This window comes from Phyllopteryx taeniolatus, chromosome 9 (genome assembly GCF_024500385.1).
Source record: "Phyllopteryx taeniolatus isolate TA_2022b chromosome 9, UOR_Ptae_1.2, whole genome shotgun sequence".
NCBI lineage: Eukaryota > Metazoa > Chordata > Actinopteri > Syngnathiformes > Syngnathidae > Phyllopteryx > Phyllopteryx taeniolatus.
In genome coordinates this window covers 16,799,815-16,821,043 of record NC_084510.1, presented here as the reverse complement: position 1 = coordinate 16,821,043, position 21,229 = coordinate 16,799,815, and the positions used below count along the sequence as shown (strand labels likewise).

The 21,229-nt window shown below is 40.7% G+C and overlaps 1 protein-coding gene across 4 annotated transcripts in view; it reads left to right on the top strand.

Moving 5' to 3' along the window:
- The first annotated feature begins 8,402 nt into the window (after positions 1–8,402).
- The window catches only part of LOC133483163 (retinoic acid receptor gamma-A-like), a 37,367-nt gene continuing 24,540 nt past the window's right edge, over positions 8,403–21,229 (top strand). For 2 of the 4 annotated variants that reach the window (XM_061783931.1, XM_061783928.1), the window contains exon 1: positions 8,403–8,617. The gene's annotated coding sequence lies outside the window, so the exon portion shown is untranslated. Of the gene's footprint in view, positions 8,618–20,736; positions 20,857–21,167; positions 21,191–21,229 lie in introns of those variants that run through there. The other 2 variants (XM_061783929.1, XM_061783930.1) reach the window with 2 other exon arrangements.

Below are 21,229 nucleotides of genomic sequence, written 5' to 3'. Positions count from 1 at the left end.
AGACCCCGGACTGCTGAGCAACTGAAGTTGTACATCAAGCAAGAATAGAAACAACTACCACTTACAGCTTCAACAATAAGTTTCCTCAGTTTCCAAACGCTTTATTGAGTTAAAAGGAAAGGTGATATAGTAGACGCAGTGGTAAACATGCTGCTGTCCCAGCTTTTTTGGAATGTGTTGCAGGTATTTAATTTCAAAATGATTGAATATTTGCAACAACAAAAAAGGTTTATCAGTTTGAACATTAAATATCTTCTGTCTCATCCATTCAATTGAACACAGGTTGAAAATAATTTACAAATCATTCTATTCTGTTTTTATTTGTCTTACAGTGTATTACACAATATCCCAACTTCATTATAATTGGGGTTGGGATTTGAGATAGTTGTATGAGCATGTTTAAACCTGCCACATATTCATTTCTCCACAGATGGCTTAAATTTGTTAATGTCAGCATTGAATATGACAGGACCATATGACTGAATTCCTGATGGTTTGTTATAGTTTAGTGATGGCCAACTTTGTGTTAGTGCTACATGACAATAAGCATTTAGGGCCCAATTCTCCCGTTCGCACACAAGTCCTTTTTTAAGCATCTGGACTTATGTCCGTTTCATTTATGCAGATTCTCCCATCCTGATTTCTGACACACCCACCGCATATAAGTTGTAAATTATGGTGGCCTTATCAAAGCGATGGGATTTATTGACAATGGGGTTGTCTGGAAATTATGGAAAATAGAGTTTTCCTGAGACTTGTGTATGACATTGAAATTCATTCATTCATCCATTTATTCATTCTCTTCTGTATCGCTTATCCTCACTAGGGTCGCGGGCGTGCTGGAGCCAATCCCAGTTGACTCTGGGCGAGACACCCTGGCTACACCCTGAACTGGTCGCCAGCCAGTCGCAGGGCAACTATAAACAAACAACCATTCACACTCACATTGACACCTATGGGCAATTTAGTCTTCAATCAACTTACCATGAATGTTTTTGGGATGTGGAAGGAAACCGGAGTACCCGGAGAAAAACCACGCTGCCACAGGGAGAACATGCAAACGCCACACAGGCCAGGCCAGATTTGAACCCCAGTTCTCAGAACTGTGAGGCAGATGTGCTATCCGGTTGTCCATCGTGCCACCGGGAGGAGACCCCAGGGACGACCCAGGACAGACTGGAGAGACTACGTCCTTCGGCTGGCCTGGGAACACCTCGGGATCCCCCAGAAGAGCTGGATGAAGTGGCTGGGCAGTGGGAAGTCTGGGCGTCCCTGCTAAAGCTATTGCCCCCGCAACCCGACCCGGATAAGCGGTAGAAAATGGATGGATGGATTTCAGAAAACAAATCAACAAAACACGAAACACATTGTCACAAACCGGAAAGGGAACGTACCATATCACATTGACACATAGGATTCGCACACACATTATTAGGATTCCCACGCATTTTCCTGGCAGGACTTGCGCTGCTCCAATATTACTGGCTCCAGGACACGCGCCGCTGCACTATGATTGGCTGCTGTATCCCGGTAGAACACGCCCTGCTGCTTCCAGTCGGTAAAAGAAGTATGTGACCTATTAAGTGTGGCAGCATTAATTATTATTAATCAGTTTATTTGAAAGGGGACAATGCAATTTCATAAAACACATGAAGTACACATGGTTAAAAAAGCCAGAATTAGCCAGAAGGCTAGTTTTCATCTGTAGTCCCCTGGCCATGATGTAAAAAAGCAGTAAAATACATCTACAAGACAATATAATACAGGATACATAATCAAAGACTTACTATACTATTAAGAGAGAATAAAACCACAAATCATTTGATCATAACAAAAAAAAAACATCATAACATACTTGTCTTTTAGTGTTGGCAGCTATAGGTGTTAACTAGCCACATTTTCAGTTTTTTTGTGAAGGCCTTGTATGTTGTAAGCAGTTTAACCTCCTCAGGTACTAAGTTCCACTCACCAGCGCTCCTCACTGACTGACCAGGCCTACTTACTGAAAGTGCTCCTGCTCAGAGGAATGAGACAGTCACCTCTGACAGAGCCTCGAGTGACACGCTCAGAGCTTTTTCTTTGGCTGATGAACTCAGCCAGAGGAGCTGGAGCCAAATCATGCAGTACTTTATAAATCAAATTGAAATCTGCAAATATGTGTTAATATAAATGCCTTTAACCCTAAAGCCTCCTGAACACTGCACAACCAGGTCGAACCCGACTGGACCGAACCATCGCATAAAAATAAGAGTTGCCCACATTTGTTTGTTTTCCGAAATGTAAATTTGTTTCTTTTTTTGTTAATTTGTTTTCTGAAATGTGAAAGTGGTTTTTTTGGGGGGTTTTTTCTGCAATGTAAAAGTGTCTCACAATTTTGTTATATTGTTTTGCACTTCACAGCCACCGTACTGACAGGTGAAGCTAATTAATTTAAATAATCTAGAGCATGGGAGCCACAATTATTTTTTATTGACAAACATGCATTCAGGCAAATGCAGTGTTCCGATAAATGTATTTTATTGGCTTTATTCAATAAAAAAAAAACTTTTCCTTTTTTTTTAATTTAAAGTGGGCTTTATCTTTTCATGGATTTCAATGGGCGGCACGATGGACAACTGGTTAGCACATCTGCATCACAGTTCTGAAGACTGGGGTTCAAATCCGGTCTGGCCTGTGTGTAGTTTGCATGTTCTCCCTGTGCAAGGTGGGTTTTCTCCGGGTACTCCGGTTTCCTTCCACATCCCAAAAACATGCATGGTAGGTTAATTGAAGACTCTAAATTGCCGTAGGTGTGAACGTGAGTGTGACTGGTTGTTTGTTTGTATGTGCCCTGCGATTGGCTGGCAACCAGTTCAGGGTGTACCCCGCCTCCTGCCCGATGATAGCTGGGATACGTGACCCTAGTGAGGAGAAGCGGCTCAGAAAATGGATGGATGGATGGATGTTTCGGACTTCCCAGCCACCGTATGTCAGAAATAAATATGCCCGCACATACGCTAAATTGAATTAAATTGGTGAAAAACTTGTGTAATGCTTTGCTTTTTCCCATTCAAGTATAAAAGTACTGAAATTTGTCAAAGGACTATGAAAGTAAATGATGTCTAAAAGAAAGCCGAATTTCAAGGATGGAAGAGGTGGAGGCGCTTGTGCAGTGTGTCAAAAGGTACGATGCAGTTTTGTTTTGTCAGGTAGTGCTCACGGCTGACTCTCTCCAAAAGGCCACTACCTGGGCCAAAATGATCCAAGATGTCGCTCCCGTGGGGAGGTGTCCATGTACCGCAACTGAGCTGAAGTTCAAATGGAGAGACATACGAACCTCTGTGAAAAACAAAATGTCTTCAAGGCACTGGAGGTGGCCCACCAGCACCACTGCTTAATTCAGCTGTACTAGAGGAAGAAGTTGGATCCACGCTCTCTACAGTGGACGTGATTGGAGAGGAGGGTGGAGTAGATGCAGATGAAGCTAAGTAACTATGGGGACTGTTGGTTTTTAATTACAGTATAAAATGTATTACAACCTCAATGAAAACAACAATCTTTTGAAAATGTTTATTGTACTTTTTCCATTTGAAATAGTGGCAGGATATTTACATTTGATAGCTTTCTGCAAGTCTCTTTTACAATATTCTTGGTACATGTGGTGTGAATTTTAACTGCATCGAAACTCCAAGTGCAATATGATGTTTCAAATTCCCGGGGAGCTTGACTTAATACAGCTTCAAAAGAGGAAAATCGCTTGTCGATGGTTGAATACGCGTAAAACCAGATTTGAGAGGGAACACCAACATTTTAGGCTTGCTCCACCCAGAGCCTGTATCTGAAATGAAGGAGCTTAAATGAAGAAGAATCTGCTTTCCCTCTTATGCACCTGGGAGAATATGGACCTTCGTAAGTAATGTGTGCTCTTGTACAGTGTTTGTGTTCATTTTTGCCTGTCTAATTACATTAAGCACAAATTATCGGCCCCAGTGGCATTGTGTTTTGTATATTATTTAGGCCAAACTTTACAAACCAATAATCTATTCGCTTTAAATGACAGATATTGTGATAGCATCTTTGAAACGCCTTTGAGGTAGATTAAAGAACATACTGTACATACCCCCTGTTGCATGTGATTGTTTTTTATGGGCCGGCAGTGGTTGGAGACGCCAAGCTGCAAGAATTTAGTCAGACAGTTGCAGAGACTTTTGGCTGACATGAAAAAGCAGGTAGCTGGAACCCGGAGGGGCTGACTGGTCAGGTTTGATCTCATCATGGGGCTACATTTAATGATTCCTTACCAGACAGTAACTGGTTTGATCTTCTTAGGAAACTCTTGTAGGACAAGAGGAAGGGGAATTCTTGAACTCATTTTATTTGGAGAAACTGTTGAGACATGCTTGGCAATATGGAAAAGAGGTCATGGTAGTTTGCTGTCTGCAGTTTAATGGAGTGGGGTTCAAATCCCGGCCCCACCTGTGTGGAGTTTGCATGTTCTCCCCGTGCCTGTGTGGGTTTTCTCTGGGTTCTCCGGTTTCCTCCCACATCCCAAAGAGATGCATTCATTGAAGACTCTAAATTGCCCGTAGGTGTGAATGTGAGTGGGAATGGTTGTTTGTTTCGATGTGACATGCGATTGGCTGGCGACCAGTTTAGGGTGGACCCCGCCCGCCTCACGCCCGAAGATAGCTGGGATAGGCTCAAGCACGCCCGCGACCCTAGTGAGGATAAGTGGAACGGAAGATGCATGAATGAATGAATATATATATATATATATATATATATATACAGGATGATTGAAAAGTAACTCCCTATTTTTAAGTACTTGTAATTTATTTCTGAACTATAATTCTTACAAGAAATGAACATGAGAAGAAAGTGTATTGCCAGCCTTAGTCACCAGTTTCTCAAGCCGCCTGGGAACCGCATTAACTGATTTCACAAGGTACTCTCGTAGTCGTTGGTTTGGTAGAATAGTTTGGTTTGGTTGCTCCTTCAACCAACCCCACAGAAAAAAGTCGCAGGGTGTTAAGTCAGGACCTCTGGCTGGCCACTCATACACAAAAAAATTTAGAAAAATATTACAACATGAATAAATTATAAGTATTTTACAATTGGGAGTTACTTTTCAATCACACTATATCCATCCATCCATTTTCTGAGCCGCTTCTCCTCACTAGGGTCGCGGGCGTGCTGGAGCCTATCCCAGCTGTCATCGGGCAGGAGGCGGGGTACACCCTGAACTGGTTGCCAGCCAATCGCAGGGCACATAGGAACAAACAACCATTCGCACTCACAGTCATGCCTACGGGCAATTTAGAGTCTCCAATTCAGGCATGTTTTTGGGATGTGGGAGGAAACCGGAGTACCCGGAGAAAACCCACGCAGGCACGGGGAGAACATGCAAACTCCACACAGGCGGGGCCGGGGATTGAACCCGGGTCCTCATATATATATATATATATATATATACACACACACAGTGGGTACGGAAAGTTTTCAGCCCCCCTTAAATATTTCACTCTTTGTTATATTGCACCCATTTGTTAAAATAATTTAAGTTCCTTTTTTTTTTCCTCATTAATGTACACAGAGCACCCCATATTGACAGAAGAAGAAAAAAAACGTAATTGTTGAAATTTTGGCTGATTTATTAAAAAAGAAATATCACACAGCCGTAAGTATTCAGACCCTTTTCTTTGACACTCATATATTTAACTCGGTTCCTGTCAATTTCTTCTGATCATCCTTGAGATGGTTCTACACCTTCATTGGAGTCCAGCTGTGTTTTATTATACCGATTGGACTTGATTAGGAAAGCCACACCCCTATATATCTATGTAAGAACTTACACCTCACAGTGCATGTCAGACCAAATGAGAATCATGAGGTCAAAGGAACTGCCTGAAGAGCTCAGAGACAGAATTGTGGCAAGGCACAGATCTGGCCAAGGTTACAAAAAAAATTCTGCTTCACTTAAGGTTTCTAAGAGCACAGTGGCCTCCATAATTCTGAAATGGAAGACGTTTGGGATGACCAGAACCCAACGGAAGCCTCTCCTCAGTGCAAGACACATGAAAGCCACATGGAGTTTGCTAAAAAAAAGAAGAAAAAAAAAAACACCTGAAGGACTCCAAAATGGTGAGAAATAAGATTCACTGGTCTGATGTGACCAAGATGGAACTTTTTGGCCTTAATTCTAAGTGGCATGTGTGGAGAAAACCAGGCACTGCTCATCACCTGTCCAATACAGTCCCAACAGTGAAGTATGATGGTGGCAGCATCATGCTGTGGGTGTGTTTTACAGCTGCAGAAACCGGGAGACTGGTTGCAATCAAAGAAAAGGTGAATGCGGTCAAGTACAGGGGTATCCTGGACGAAAACCTTCTCCAGAGTGCTCAGGACCGAAGGTTCACCTTCAAAAAAGACAATGACCCTAAGCACACAGCTAAAATACCGAAGGAGTGGCTTCAGAATAACTCCGTGACTGTTCTTGACTCATGGCTGTATTAGGTCAAAAGGGTGCTTCTACTAAATACTGAGCAAAGGGTCTGAATACTTATGACTGTGTGATATTTCAGTTTTTCTTTTTTAATAAATCTGCAAAAAACTTCAACAATTCAGTTTTTTTTTGTCAATATGGGGTGCTGTGTGTACAAGGGGGTCTGAATACTTTCTGTACCCACTGTATATGTATGTATATATATATATATATATATATATATATATATATCAAGACTGTATGATTAAAATGTGTTTGTACTGTAAATTTGCAATCTATTGAATGTGTTGCATATAATTCTAATTTGAGACTACAGATACCCAATTTCCTATGCTCTTTGTCATGTGAATGTCTCAGTGGATTGGCATTCATATGAATATTTTATGCAAATGTCGTACAAAGCACGATTCCCACAAGTGCTTGAAATTCATGAAAACGGTGTTGAGTTTTCATGCCTTGAAAGACTTTGAATTTGCATTAAGGTGTGAGAAATTATAACAAAAAGAATTCATGGAAAATTGCTGTCTGACCAGGTAGAAGGAGGAGAGCGCGATGTACTAGCCAAACAACCAATGAAGACTTTCCATTAGCTGTGATAACTGTCCTTCAAACAAATATTTCTGCTTTGCTTTCTCCCTCATTCACTTAATTTTGAAGGTGCGTAAAGACACACAAGATGGTGTAGATCAGAGCTGATCACCCTTTTGTAGTACAAATAAATCAACTGCATTACAAACTACAAAACATGCGGATTTCTTGATGTAAAAGAACAATGTAATAAATGTAATTTGCTACCTAATGTTACAAACTTAAGCTACACTATAAGATTTTTTAAGTGTCGTTTAAGGACAATGGATGCCCAACAGTCAGAGGTTCTGGGTTAGAATCTCATCTCTGGGATTTCTTTGTGGAATTTTCATGTTCTTCCTTTGCATGCATAGGTTTTTTCTGTCGTCCGATTTCCTCCCACATTTCAAAAACATGCATGTTAGCTTAACTGAAGACTCTAAGAGACTCTCTACTGCACACATAGACAGACAGACAGACATTGTGAATGGTTGTTTGTCAATATGTGCCCTGTGATTGGTGACCAGTCCAGGGTGTACCACCTTTCTCATCCAAAGTCAGCTGAGATGGGCTTAAGCTCCCCTGTGAAAAATGGATGGCTATGTCCACCAAATATGAATACAATTATATATACCAAATGAAGAAAGTAATAAAGTGAATATGTAAATTACCACAGCTGTATGCTGCTGGAAAAATATGAAAACTGAGCTTTTGCTTAAATGAGACCTTGCAAATGGGTATGAACCTTGACAAACTGATCAACTTTCATTTCCATTTTCTTATTAGCTGAAGGTATCAGGACACTTATGTTAAGAAAGTATAGCTCCTTCCCACTCAGCCTTATTAAGTCGTTTTGTCTCAATCAAGCCCTTTATGGCTCTTGAATGGTTCTTGACCTCCTTGGACTCCCACATTGGTTGGCCACAAGGTTTAAGTCAAGGGATTGTAAACACGGTGCAATGGTCTATAAGCTGATACCGATACCCCCAAAGGTGTGCGGCCCTGTTTGGCATGTGTGTTTGTATGTGCCTATGAGCTAATGACTGTTTCATTTGTGCAACCATCTTGTCAGCTGTGGACTATATTTGGATAGCACCAAATAGCTCGAGTCAAAATTCAATCAAAGAGTATTGGCTTGTAATACGTCGTAGAAAAGTAAAATGTGCTATGAGACAAAGAGAAAGAGGGCTACAAAAAAGGGGGAGGGGGTGGGCAGCACAATGAAACCTAAGCCTTGTGGACCCCATTCTCCCTTCCTACAGGCATTCTGTGGCTGGCAAAAAAAATGCACTGTATATTTGAGGTTTCGGATCACGTGACAGAGGCAGGGTTTGTGAATCAAAGCACACTATGACTTCGAGAGAGAGAGAGAGTCGGGAGAAGGAGAGGGAGGCGGAATGCAACAGGCTAAAGTCAGTTGTGGCGCTGATAGAGAAACTTCACAACTTTGAGTTCAAACTCTGCTCATTACACATCTGACTTATACCCCTTTAAAAAAAAAAAAAAACGAAGCCCCCCCCCCAAAAAAAAACAGCAAATAGACTGTGCTGGACTCACATCAGACATCTGGTAAGTTTGACTTGTAATCTTGTTTTTCGCTTGATCTGAAATTTCCTTTAAAACTTGAACGTGTGTCAGCGGTGTGTAAGAAAAGACAGACATGTCAGAGCACGAGTGAGATGTCTCTCTTTCGCTCTCTGTTTGTGTTTTTTGGGACAGCACGAGTGCAGAGGTTGGGTTTCTTGAGGACAGCTTTAATCAAGAACAGGGCAAACAGAAAGAAACATTTAAGGAGGGGAATGAAAGCTGATCGGCGCTCGCATGCACTTGAGGGCCACTCCGTGTGAGCGGATGAACTCTTACATGGGTGTTAGCACGTCTCGGTTTGCTCCAGTGATGGATGCACATGCCTAACCTCTCTGATTCACCTATGCTGAAAGATCAACTCTACTCTGAAATGGGTTTCGTTATTTTACAAACTTTTAAAGAATGACAATAGCAGTTTCTAAGTTTTGAGGTAGTCAGTCACTAATCGAGTGCTTCAGGTGAGATTGTGCAGCAGCAGACAAAGTTGGCTGCAGGCTATGTGCCGTCAAACTGCGCGACTAAGTTGATCCATCACAAATTGCCAAATGGTCTGGTACAACTGAGTACACGCACATTCAGTCTTGCATCCCTTCCTGAAGCTTATGTGAACAGGTTCCTATCTGCACAGTTATATAATTCCAAGTAGCCTACTGTGGGTATCACGACACATGTCCGATTGCTGCCAGTTTGCATTGGCACTTTTCGTTATAACGTCCTTAATGCTGCCTGTGCTCTATAAATACTATGTGATTGATGATTAAGAGGAAGATGCTAGGTGCCTTATCCCCACTTGATCCAAGCTATCCAGGTCACCTGACACTATACTGTTGAGCGGCCTGCCATGCCTCTTTCCGTCGTGTCATCATGTCACTGTTCATCACGTCAATAACGGTCATAAACAATTACGTGTAAACACTCGGGTCATGCTGACAACTGACTCACAATTGTAATTAAAAGTTAAAGACGTCCAATTCAGGGAAAAGTATTGTGCACATTATAATTGAGCCGCAAATATTTTTGATGTCACCAACTGTTAAAAAAATAGAAAAATGTATAGAATAATTACTAGGGCTTGGACTCGCCCTCTGAATCCAGATTTGCTATTTGTGTTGACATTAATAAATGACTTTCAAAATCGTGATCAAATCATTACTCCTTTTATTATGATGAAATAAAGACATCATCGTCCAATAAATGAAATATCCAATTTGATTATTTGAAAACAATCTATGCTGGCACGTTTTGGCTGCCACTTCTTTCTTCGGAAAAGTTTTTCTTTTTGGTTTAAAATGACTTACTTTAACCAGGATCACTCGCCGTACTGTGGCCAGAGGTAGAACCCGGATTGGTTTCGTGCCTGTCTGTGCCGTAAATCTTCGCTGCCTTGGACCAGCTGCCTCCTTTCGTGCACGCCGCCTGAGTCTCTTTATCTGGCACGCAGTGTTGGATCAAATTTGTCCCATTCGTTCTGACGCGATCGCCGTCCATTTCAGCGATGACTCCTTTTCGGCTTCGGTTGTGGTGAATATCCGTGCAGGTCCTCAGGCTAGGCTAATGGACTTCTCCTTCCGCGGAGATCTCGGTGTAGGGCTATAACTACAACTGCGTACACGCGCAGAAACTATGTGCAGTAACTCAAAAGCTCGGCGGCCATAAACAAAGGCCAAAAATTGTGAAATATTTTGTATTTTTTTAAGTAAATGCGGCGTGGCAGCAGTTGCAGCTCTTGTCAGATTAAAGTAAGTAGTATGTTATTGTTTAATTTGGTGTCATTCAAATCCGAAAATTCTGATTCGGCGTTTGTTTCTTTCGGCGGACTCGAATGCCAATTTGAGCCACCACCGATTCTTGAACAGCTCCAATAATTATTGCTGATTTTTAAACTGAACTGGAGGGACAAGTATACCATGTATTGAATTTGTGAGTTTGAAATAAATTCACAATTTTAAAATGCCTTCAATTGGGGGGGAAAACTAAAGGTTTGGTGTGAGCATTTTGAGTTGCTCCATTCTGTTTTTGAAAAACCTACAGACACAAAAATAACTTGTATAATAACTAAAAAGCCCGACTTTACCCGTTTACCCTAAACTCACTTCACCACATGCCTGCCTCGGACATATGCACTCGCTCTACTTGCAAAGCGGTTCTGAGTGGGCGATTTAATTGGCTGAGACCGGTCACATGGGAGCCTACCTGTGCTTATAAGTTTGCTAACATGTCTGTGTCCGAATCCAAACAAAAGTCCACCTATTCAAGTTCCCTGCACTATATAGTATTTTTCTTGTCTGCTCATCTTGTCTTTTTCAACTCCAATTTCTTTTCTGTATCTGTAGACATCTGCCATGGTCGACTGAACCATAAGCTGGTCCATTTGAACAACCCAACTCAGAGCGCTATGAAATAAAGTTGGATGCATCTGTTGTTGGTTAAATCCTGGAGCATGGAAACTCCTCAGATTGTTTATGAGTGTGTGCTGAAATTGATTTGGGTGTGTTGGATGTTGTTATTTATCCCTGCCGCAATCTCATCTTTGCTGTCTACAATTTTCAAGAATGACTGTCGGGCTCATCTGTGTCTCTCTAACTTTTAGTCTTTATTCTCAGTCCTTGTCTCCACATATGTCCAACCTTTTGTCAGTAGTTGTCCTCTTGCTTGTTATTGTACAACAAGCAGCAACTTGAGACTTTTGCGTCCTCAACCTACCAAATGTTTTCTTGTTTTCCACAGCATTACACATTGTCCATGGAATTGTTTAGAGAGATGTTGTGAGAGTCATGCATGCCTAATTGGCTTCAGAGATTTGGAAGTCACTTGAATTTCTGCTTTTCTGTGTGTGCCAGTGCATCGAAAGAAGCTCACAATGTGTGTTCAGATGTGGCCCGAGGAGATTCTGTGCTCAGCACTGGCTACAAATCCTTTCAAAACGCACTTATAGTCTTCTATCTGGCGCCACAGACTATGTGCGAGTGTGAGCGTGTGTGGGTGTTCAGGGGAGTTTAGACTCACTTTTCACTTAAATACTAAATAAAAAGCTGCCTACCAAATGCCTCAATTAGGCCTGACCCATGGCCTGGCTGTGCGGCCTGGAGCGACAGAAGCTGACCCCGGCATCGACCTAGAGACCTTGAGCAGCCCACAGGCTTGACTCCACATAATGACAACATTGTGTTTTATATAACGTCACGGTCATCCACATCATCCCCATTACTGCTGCTAATACCAAATTTACACTGTGTAATTACAAAATCCCTGTAGTCCTGTTTTTGTGGCGAGTGCTTGATTTATGTAGCTTTCGGTGTTTTGAAAAATGTTGGGCTCATTTATCAAAGTCCTTGCCAGGGTAACAGTGAATTTCAAACCAAATAACGTATAACAACAGCATATGACATGCCAAATACATTAAATGATCAATTAATTATCACATTGGCACATTCCTCATCTTGACACTGGACATGGATGCAGTCCAATGAAAATATAATGGTGAAGTTTGTGGCTGTTATTCTTATGTAGCTACTGGCTCTTCTAACCTTGGTTTGAGACAGTCAGTTTTCCACCTGCAAAGTCCATCCATCCATTTTCAATACTGCTTATCGTCACTTGGGTCGTGGGAGAGCTCGAGGCTATCCCTGCTGACTTTGGGTGAGAGGCGTGGTACACCCTGGACTCGTCACCAACCAATCTCAGGGCACCTCAAAATAGTACAGCAGGAAATTCTGAAAATAACACTGCCTTAAGCGCATCAGGCGAAACAAGACACACTAAAAAAAACAAGAAAGCGTCTCCCGTATTTGTGGTCACTGGCCATTGTAAGAAGACATTTTGATTCGATAGGAGACTGAGTGCAGCATGGAAACCGGCCGCTGCAGCAAAGTGGAGACTGTGGAGTTTAATAAGACTGTGTCCATTGCTAAGGCCGAGCAACAGGGCATGCAAAAATGACCCTATATGTGTTTATTTGTGTCAAAATGAAGTCTCATTAGCAAGAATAGGCACAGTGAGCTGAGTGGGTACCATGCAGTGGGAAAGGAGCATTCGCCTCTCATTAGCGATATTGTGGGACGTTGATATCTCCCAACCCTGTTTGAACACATCTTAGATCAAGCAGATTTGATTGTGGTTGGTATGTTTCCAGCTTATTGTCTTGTTTTTCCCTTTGTTTAAAAGTTATTTCCAAAATGTTTTTATTTCTTATTGATCTTTTGCAAATCATCCGTGGCTGAAGCGTCGTTCAAAAAAAGATGGATCTGCATTAAGCGAGTGCTGCCTTACATGTGGCTTCCCCCAGCTGAGGGAAGTTAAATACATACTGTATGTTGCAAAAATGATTGATGTTATGCAAGTAACTAAGTCAATTAAAAACTAAATGTTGCTGGTGTTTCACTGATGTTTGATTTCCGTGTAAAAATAGAGACTGCAGCTGACAAGCAACGCGAACAACAAAGACAGATACAGAAGCAACCAATTCAATGAGATAAAGCCTGGAACACATTGCCTTTAAACATGCTTACATTACTTTGGAAAATAACAACAACTTTTAAGGTCTAGAAAGACAATTACGGGGATGTTGAGTTCAGTGCGTTTCCCAAGAACACATCTTCAGAAATCTCTCACACTCTGGGATGTAGATAATTTTCAGGATGGAGGCTCATCACCATGTAATCCAGAAAACATGCTAAAATTGAGTACTAATCAACCACATTATCAAGCTAAATAAAGGCCATCATTGTACAGTGCAGAGCAGAGAATTTGTCCCCACTGGAGGCAAAACATTGCTGCGCATCACGTCTATGTTCCACGTTTAAACCCATTTCACTGCTTCAATCAAAGTTACATGAAATTGGCTTACTGTCCTTGTTTGACGTCATGATCTGCTATGTGTGCCAAATGGAATGTAAAAGATGTAAAAGTAGTTGTGTGGGTGTGTGTGGCAGATGACTTGCAGAATTTAGGTAGAAAAAAAGCACCAAGAAAATGACAACAATTAGAAATAGCGGGGGCAATGAAAACTATGACAACGCATTGGCTAATTTGGATGTTTTCAGTGTCGTAGAGCAGGCCAGATGTCCAAAGTGCCACATTGGACAATAATTTTGTGTATTTATTGTGTGGTAGGGAATGGCATTTTTGCTTGTAATTTTAAACTTTCCAATGTGGAAAATCTGTAAGACAAAGGATAACCAATAGCACTCCATGGTGCTAAATTGCTCAGATAATGTGGTTATGAAGCTTGTCTATCTTCACAGCCATCTAAAATTGTTGCTTTTGACTTGTTGCACTAATGTTGTTAGGATATTATGCTTTTCATCGTGTTTAGATACAAGATCTACAGTATGTGCTTTTGTAAGCAGCCACAATAACACACTAATTGTTATAATAAGATTAGAATAGCTCCACTACTGGATATACTGTGTAGGGAAATTTACATGGTTGGCAACGAAATGATACATAATGGTAAAGGTTGCAGGGGCCTTGGTGCGCATGTGGTTTTTAAGGTGGTTTTGAAAGTGGTCAGTAATGCAGCGTTCATTTCAGGGAAGAGTTCTACAGGGTCACCAGGGAAATTCGTCACGTTTTAAAGTGGATATGTGTCAACGTCAGTGCCATGGCGCTAACCTAATTGCTTACAGCAGTCAAAAACCTTCATTCATTTCTGCTCTCCATGGTAAAGTTTTTTAGCGTGACACAGATATCAAAGGACAAAAATGGAGGAAGTCAAGCATTTAATGTCCTTAATGATTACAGTTGCTCGGTGTAGTTGCAAGAAGACAGATTTTGAGAGAATATTTGTTTTGCATTCTTTCTAATTCATACTTGTTGTCACACAGAAGTGACAAGTCCGCTTGTCTATTTCCACTGTACGGCTGCGGTCTGACTCTGTACCAAAATGGAGGGTCCCACGAAAAGTTATTATGGTACAATTCACGAGTGCTGACCATGGAAACAATAAATATTGTGTGCTAAACTCAACAGAACTGCCCTACAGTATTTGGTTCAAAAGTGTGTGAACACCTCACATATTGTTGTTTTGTGAGCAGTGTTTGTACAAACCTGTACAAACAATAACATGATCAAACAGTGTTTATTACAGATGTGATGTTATAACACAGATCCGTTGTGTTTGTGTGCAGTACACTCATGAATTGGCATTGGCCTCTTTGGCTTTTGACCATATGTTTAACTGTTTATCGCTGCATGTATTCATCACAGCTAGTAAAGTACACGTCTTTGCAGGCGTGTGTGGTGTCTTGGAATATATATAAATTTTTTAAACTAACTGCATCTTTTAGCATAGATAATCAAGGGCTATACATAGATCCTTTTACACTTGAGACTATGTGAGTGCCGGGATGCACGTCATGGAAACAATGAGTCCTAGCTCTGGAACAATGAGTCCCTACAACTTATCATCACGGAATACAGATACAGTAATCCTCCGTTACATTGCGGTCTTGCTTCACAGTTCCGCTATATTGCAAATTTTTTATTACAGTTGTTACTCTTTAACCTTTTATACTGTTCTATAATATTTTTGTTTTATCCATTGCTCTTGCTCTCTCTCAATATATTATGTGTTTAGGCCTGTCACGATAGCAAATTTTTTTAGAACAATGTATTTTCCCAAAAACATTCAAGATGTTCTCTTATTTACTATAATAAAAGTATGGCTGCATTTCACAATAACGGCAAGTAAATAAAAAGAGAAAGTTTTACGTGTTCAAATTAAGTGCTGAACTTAAGAAAAATAAAGTTTGAGTTTCCCCTTTTCTGTTTAGCATATTGACACAACAGTAAAGTCCCAAACAATTTTACATAGTTTAATTTAACAAATCTTAACTGAACTGTCTTAGAGGTTATGTTTGTTCAAACCTTTGTTTTGGTTCAGAATGGCATTTCACATTTTAAATGCACTTTTAATAAGAGCTCCCAGTGGGAACTTCCCACTTAACAGCCTTTGTGCATCTACACTTAAAAAGCTAGCATTTTGGTATTTTGTGACATTAACACATTAGGTTCATGGCTGTGCATTTACAAGCTTAGACCAGATGACTAGGAATAAGACAAATATTCTTTGTTCTACAACAAGTTTTGGAAGTGTTGAATTTGTTCTAACTAAAATAAAGAAACCTCGACAGAGAAAAATATTTCCTTCATCTCCCTTCACCCAAACCGTCCTCTGTTTGGGTACATGATGATGATCCATTTTTCTCTTATTCCTATCTAGCCACATTCGCGACGTTTTTTTTTTACCAACTTGACTAAAGGTTTTGCCACTTACGGAACATCAGATTGGCCATATGTCACACAGTGAAGCACACTGTACGTACCGTTATGGTTGAGTTATAATGTCCTTGTCACGGTAAAAAAAAAAAAAAAACATTAAACGGTACTCATAATTAAAAGAGACACTCCGCAGCCCGCAGCGCTAACATTATGTTAGTAATGTAGACTAACGTTAAGGTCCGTGTTACAACAAACGAGTGCCCGCCTTGCATTTCACAAGCATGGAAGCTGAAGGGTTGGCAGATAAACAGTTTACTCCTCCTATCTGCGTGTTTAAGTGGCCAAGGTACTAAACAAATAATGAACAAGAGTGTCTGCTTTGTCAAAAACTTGTCTAAAAAGTTAAATGTGACTTAAATGTGTTTGTTTTTCAGTCTTTCGACCAGAAATATGCTGTGATGTAGACTCAGTTGTTTTTCTGTTTGGGGATTCTTGTTTGCATGAGGGCTTTAATGAAATCAACTTGAAATTGTGGTGTGCACACGTTACCAGTGTGACTCTCAGTAATGACCGTGTGTGTTTCATACTGTAACTCTAACCACAAGGTCATTTGGAAAAACTATAAAATCCAGTCACATTTACAAAGGATAACTAGATCCAGATGACTCGCCTCACAAACGGCAGGACACGTGTTTGAAAAAGTTTATGTCATTTCAACTGTTTGGATGTGGAAATCGAGAGAAAATAAGCACAACTGATGGTAACTTATGTAGCAACTTGTTGGAAAAGACAGTCCAATGGAAAGCCCCCTTCATCGTCTTTACACCAAAGCTGTTTTTAATCCCCATTGTCTGGAAAAAGGCCGCACCAGTTTATGCGTATATGTGAGCGTGTGTGTCAGCAGGACCAGTACCAGGTGACCCAGTCTGACCTGACCCAGCCTGCGCTCATAAAGCAGCATTGAGGCCTGGAGACACAGCACCACTTTTGTTGCCCTACCCAAGGTGTATTCCCCCTGGAGGCAGAGCGCGGGGGCGGAGGGTGTTACTCATTAGAGAGAAAGAAACCATTCCTTGGCTTGGGCGCACATTATTGCATAGTTTATTAGCAGAAATAAAACTGTTTCTTTATTTTTATGTTTGCTGTCTGTACCGACCCTGTCTGCTTTCTTGTTGCCCCATGCTGTTTCACCACAGTCCCTTCTTTCTCTTATTAATCCACTTTCCAATGTGCCTCTAATTAATAGCACTCCACTCTTACACATGGCCAGCCAGATGCTTGGAACACCTTCCTATGTTCCTCATGCTCTCTTTCGCCATCTTTTTTTCAGCTTTCAACACTTTTTTTTTCCCCCTGCATGGCAAACCTTTTAATACATCTGGCTTTCATACTTGGGCTTTTAGTCTTTTTGGGTTTGATTTTGCTAAAGAGTCTCAGTAAACCTGAGTGACCCAAAGGCTACATCTGTGGAGGGGATTCTCTGTCCTATATTTACTCCTTCATTCTTCAAGGTCAGTTGCAGCTTTCAATGATGCTTCAGCTTGTGTGAACCGGCCGCATTTCCATCTTGATTATTTGCCCCTGAACACGATTAACGCTCTCAGGTTTGTCTACACTGGGATGCCTGGAAAAGCAAGTATTTTGAAACTTTATCTAGTTTCTTGTTTTGAAAGTCACTTGAATTGAAACTCAATTTTACTAGTTTCTTTTGGCTTCACTCTACTTGATCATATTTTCAAACCAGCGTGTCATTTTAAAAAAAATAGCACAAGTTGTGCTGAACAAAGAAAACAAGTTCTTTTGAATATGATACATGTATATCCGACATTTGGGGGAGAAAGATTCCTTGACCCCAAAGGGTTAAATGTGCAGAACATCTGTGTACATACACTTCTGCTGGCTGCATGTCTCTGCTTGCATGTGTCGGTGTTCCTCTTTTACGCACGCACGTGTATGTTAATGTTTGTTAAATGTGGCATTCTGCACATGTCCATGTGTATAATCTTTTTTTTTTTTTAAACTAACTGCCTACTTTGTCCAACCGGTGTTTGACATTCTTTGATCGACAAACAGTCAAGTTCTTTGTGGAAATAGTTACAGGGACTCTCCCGAACTGGCCCTCGCGGTGAAGAAAAACCGCAGCGGAGCCGAGCAGTTACAGAAATATGTCAATATGGGAAATATGACTTTAAAAACAACACTGACTGTGCTGACTTTGTGTGTGAGAGTGGGGGAAGAAAGAGCAAAAGAATTTTACTGTAATAACAACTGCTGATTTGTCATACTAATGTTACCCTATGCGCTGTATTATTAATGCTCATGAAATCTGATTATTTCCAGAGCCATGTTTAATATATCTTTAAAAAAAAAAAAAAAGAAGGTAACAAAGTTTCTTCAGAGTGAGTTATGAAGTATTGGTTTAAAACTGTTTAAACAAGCAATACTTAATAAGAGCTGATCTTACTTGTAAGGTGCGTGATTTTATGCAGCAGACGATATGAGAATGTCATTAACGCCAAAGCGGAACAAACTTATTCTTCTGGCTAGTTAAAATTCATTCATCCATCCATTTCCCATACTGCTTATCCTCACTAGGGTCGCGGCCGTGCTGGAGCCTATCCCAGCTATCTTCGGGCACATATAAACAAACAACCATTCACACCTACGGACAATTTAGAGTCTTCAATTAACCTACCTTGCATGTTTTGGGGATGTGGGAGGAAACCAAAGTACTGTACAATGCAATAGGAAAAAAAATATTTTTGGAGCGAGGAAGTAAAAAATAAACAATTGAAATAATGTGGTTGAACAAGTGTGCACACTCTCATGACTAAGAACATGGCTGTGTTCAGATTTAACCAATCACATTCAAACTCATGTGAAATGAGTCAGTCACATTTTAAAGTGTCTATGATTAACCCCAAATATAGTTGAGCTGTTCTAGCAGGCTTTTCCTGACTTTTTTTGTTGTTGTTGCTTTCTAGCAGAAGCCTAAAGGTTTTGTGCTAACACTGACTGTTATTTCGAACTGTTCATAATTCCCTCCAGTTTGACTGAGACCCCAAAGCCTGATGCTGCCAACACCATGCTTCACTGTAGGTATGATGTTCTTTTGGTGATGAACAGTATTGTGTCTGCCGCAAACACACCTTTAGGAATTATGACCAAAACATTCAACTTTGGTGTCATCAGACCATAACAAAATCTTACAAGCTCGTGGCAAAATGTGTCTGTTTGGCACAAACACAACATTGCTCATCATCTAAAAAAGACCATACTGTACTGACAGTGGAGCATGCACCATCACGCTTTGTGGCCGTTTTTCTTCAGCTAGAAATGGGGCCTTTGTCAAGGTGGAGGGAATTCTGAACATTTCTAAATAGCTGTAATTGTTAGCACAAAACCTTCAGGCTTCTACTGGAAAGAAAAAATAATAATGTCATGGAAAGTCTTTTAGAGCTTTATTTTGGGGTAATCACTGTTTATCATGAGTTTCAACGTGATTTTTTAACACAGTCACATCCATAGTTATAAGAGGGTGTGCACACTTGTGCACAGTATCTCCATTTTTTATTTTTATTTATTTTTTTACCTCCCCTCTCAAAAAGATGGGAAAAAAGCCATCCAGTTGTAAAGGTTATAGGTCACCTTAATAATGGAAAAGGTTTTGAAATGATTTATCATTTATATATAGATCACAGAAATCTGGCGTTTGAACAGGGGTGTGTAGACGTTTCTTATCCACTGTAAAAGGTGTTGCAGTAGTGTCTCAGAATGCATGCAGTTTAAATACAGTAAACCCACGCCTATACAAAGTTTGCTATTCACAAATTCATTTAGCTGAAAAGGTCACCTATTAGCATATTTTTGTGCTCTTTCTGTAATGCCCTAAAGTGTCTGGCTAATAAGAAATTAGTAATTAGCATCAAGGAATGTTGAGGTGATGAATCTTGACTTGGAGACAAATATTTTGTATGTCTGGGAGAAGCTAAGTTTAGCCTGGGTTGTCAGTGGAAATGAAAGTGTTGTGCATTTTGGATTTGGATTTTTTTTTCAAAATCAAATCATCTGTAAGCAATTTATTTTCAAGGGTAATGTAGTAAGATGAGTTTTTTGGAATTTATAGTTTGGAATTGAAGATGTTTTAACTATGAATATAGGTAATTATAAACCTTTTTAGGGGGGTGTTCGTTACCTGTACTTTTGTCCCTATCCCCTGCAAAATGTTCTGTATTCAGAAAGTTGTGGGGGTATTACAGCACATTTTGGGATGCAAACCGCCGCATGTAAATACTAGTCAAAGTGAACAATTGTGTACACTGGATGTACTTTCTTTTATGGCGGAGCGAGTCCTATAAAAACTTTCCAAACTGGGGCTTGTGGATTATTCCGAGTAAGCGAAGCGTTGTTTTTGGACCGCAGTGAGGCTATTATGCCTTTCAAAATGTGAGGTGCAAGACTAAAACGTTCTTACAATGAAACTGCGTGAAGCATATCCCAGCTACATTAACGTGTATACTGTGTGTGCGTGTGTTTCTGTACAAGTGTAACAGTTTACTTTTTCAGCAGGTATGAGTTGACTCGCTCCGGCTTCTCTGAAAGTGACAAGCAGTTGTGTTTGACAGCGTGTACCTGTGATAACAATGACAGCCGAGCAGGGATTCGCCTTTACTTCTTTCTACTGTGTCTATTTTTGCCTTTCTTCCTGCTGTTTCAGTATATTCCTCTTTGTACTTCAGTGGAAGACATTTGTATATTCAGATCTCTCTCCATCGGCCTGTGTGCGTGTGTGTGTTTGATTCGCATGCTGAAGCAGGCCCAAAACAACACGACATTCTTTGGCTGAGCTGTATTTACCACAGCTCTACCACAGAGACTTAAGCCCCGCCTACTTGTGAAATCACTGAAGGGAATAAGAAAGAAACAAGAGAGGGCAGCTCTCGTATAACTTTTTCCGGCGGGTCACTGAGGCACAGCGGGAGTCCAAACAGACAGAAAAGGTGGGATGAGATTGCGGCGACCTTGAGCAAAGCGAAAGCACAGGGGGCTTCCTGTGGCCTACGATGAGCTCGACTTAGTTTTGTGTGCGTGTATTGTTGTTAGGGGTTAATTTTACCCATGTTGCTGGCAGGCTGGCAAGGGCAACACAGAGACCCTTTATAATACAGTTGTGCTGATTGAAATCATATGGCATTGCCTGAAATCATTACACCATTTGGGAAAGTGAGCAGAAGAGAAGGGCTGTTTCTTTTCGCACTTTTTTTTCACCAGCAACTTTCTTTTTGTTCTTTACTTGAGCTACAGGATTGTTTTTTCACATTTATTTGATTGAAAGTGAGTTGCGAAGAAACTTTTCTCTTGTTCTAGCGTCTA